The sequence below is a fragment of the Saccopteryx leptura genome, chromosome 2 (genome assembly GCF_036850995.1).
Source record: "Saccopteryx leptura isolate mSacLep1 chromosome 2, mSacLep1_pri_phased_curated, whole genome shotgun sequence".
NCBI classification, from domain to species: Eukaryota; Metazoa; Chordata; class Mammalia; order Chiroptera; family Emballonuridae; genus Saccopteryx; species Saccopteryx leptura.
The window spans coordinates 217,170,482-217,172,951 of NC_089504.1; positions in this window are offsets into that span (position 1 = coordinate 217,170,482).

A 2,470-nucleotide genomic window follows, 5' to 3' on the forward strand; every position below is an offset into this window, starting at 1 on the left:
ATCAACAGCTGAATTGCAAATACTTGTTTATTTTGATCTTTTGTGGGTACATTGTGGGTCTTGCATTTTTCTGTTAGAACAGGTTTCTCAGCGGAGCAGAACCATCTCATATTCTCACAACACTCTGAAGCAGAGTGAGAAACAAAGTTGTGGGGTAAGCCAGGACCTCCTCATCCCACAGAGCAGGTCCTGAGGCCACCAAAGTAGACAGTCAGTCACATGTCATCAAGAGGCCAAAGGCTTCCCTAGATCTCTGCAGGGGCCCTTTAGTCTACTAGGCACCTGCAGGATTAGAGACGCTTCTGTTACCCACACGCCTGTATCCCTATAGCACACATGGGTTACTTGGTCAGTAATTGTTGTGGTGCTTTCTCACAAATAATCATGAGCATGTGCATGTGCTCCTTTGCCTGGAGGCAATAGTAGGGAAGACTGGTAAATTTCTCGGCGCTGGGGGAGGGAGTCGCTCCAGGGACCCTCCTTGGAAGTCTGAGAGACATTTAGCAATTGTATTTGGATGCACCCCCCACCCCCATACAGAGTTGCTACACAGACATCAGCATGTGTCAGAAAGGGACAAGACCATTTTCATTTGAGGAGCTGAACTTTTTTTTTTTTAATGAGAGATTGAGAGAGAGGGTGGGGAAGGGAGAGAAAGAGAGAGAGAGAGAGGAAGAGAGACAGAGACAAAGACAGAGACAAAGACAGACAAGAAGGGAGAGAGAAGAGAAACATCAACTGATAGTTGCGGCACTTTAGTTGTTCATTGATTGCTTCTCATATGCACCTTGATTGGGGAGCTCCAGCCAAGCTGCCGACCCTTTGCTCAAGCCAGTGACCTTGGGCTCAAGCCAGCAACCTTTGGGCTCAAGCCAGAGATCATGAGATCATATCTATGATCCCACGTTCAAACTGACGACCCCATGCTCAAGCTGGTGAGCCTGTGCTCAAGCCAGATGAACTCGTGCTCAAGCCGGTGACCTCGGGGTTTCCAACCTGGGTCCTCCGCATTCCAGGTCGACATTCTATCTACTGTACCACTACCTGGTCAGGCTGGGGGGGGGGGGGCTGAACTCTTAAGAAACAGTTTCTCTAAAAGTGTTTTTTGACTTTTTCTTTTCTTTTCATCTTAGATGCCAACTAGAAGCTCTCCCCTCCCTGCTTTCCTGGTGACTGGGAGCAGGGGAAGGGTTGCCTAAGAGCTGGGTTTGCTGTCACCCTTCACACTTGCAGCCTGGATCACTTGCAGACCCCTCTGTCCATGGGAGTGCTGGTACAAGGACGCAGCTCCTGCATATGCAAGGTGCCCCTTTCTCTCTCTAATCAGTCCCAGCAGAGGCAGTCACATTGTACAGGAGGTGCCCAAGCAGGCGCATTAGATTGTGCATAATAGGGATGGTCTCCAGCCCAGTATTAAAACTTCATGCCCATTTCCTGGAAGTCCATGCTAAACAAAATACTTTCATAACTGAATGATTTTCTGAAAGAAAGTGTTTATTGAGCTGCCTGCTGGCCATAAAGGAGCGGGGCCTGGGGTGTGCAGTCTGAACCACCACCAGCAGTACCAGGTGGCGAAGATAGGCAAGTTCGCCGTCCTGGAGTTGACCAGAGCTTTGATGGAAACAGTTTGGGGAAGAAAGACATAAACTGTTTTGAAAGAATTTACACTGACTATAGAAAAAGGGAGTGGGGGAAGGTTGAAGGGACAAGTCTGGGTTAGGTGCGTCATCCGTAGAAAGAAGTGTTGGTTCCTTTGGCTCGGTGGCCCCAATGGTCTGGAAAGTTCTGTGATATGTAAGCAAGAAGTGGAGGCTGCTGGGGGTCAGTGGTGCCTGGATATTTCATATAGTCATGGCAGTGGCAACCTGGAAGTCAATTCAAAGTTCCCACATGCGTTCAGAAGGGTGAACAGCATTTTATTGTTTTTGCTCTGCAGTTATTAACAGATTAACCTCCCTTGTCTCTTCCTTGTACCCTCCAGCCTGCTGTAATTTAATATAGGGCATCTCAGATTTTTTTTCTTGTCCCAATAGAGGAAAAGGCAGGGAAAATGATGTGACAAGATCAGGGATGGTCCCTGGGTCCAGATGGCTATTGGTTCATCATACCCACACACAACCTTCAAAAGGAAACCTAGAAACTTTCCAGGTCTGGCCACCAGGCGGGTCTCTGGAGAGGGCAGCCACTCCCACTCACTCCTCCTGGCCCCTGGAATGTTCCAGATTGTTTCCCACACTGGGGCAGCTGCCTCCTGGGCCTGTCACCTTGGTGTTGTAACCCACCTTCCTCCTGGCTTGCTGGAGCTCCCTGTGAGGAAGAATACAGGGAAGCTGTGGATGGCTGTTCATTGCCAGGCCATACCTGGAGGTGCCTACTTGAGCCACAGCCAGCCTCAGGAAGTAGGCGAGACTGCCAGGCAGGCATCAGGGACCCAAGGCAAGAGTCCAGAGTCTGCCCCCCCTGCCAACCC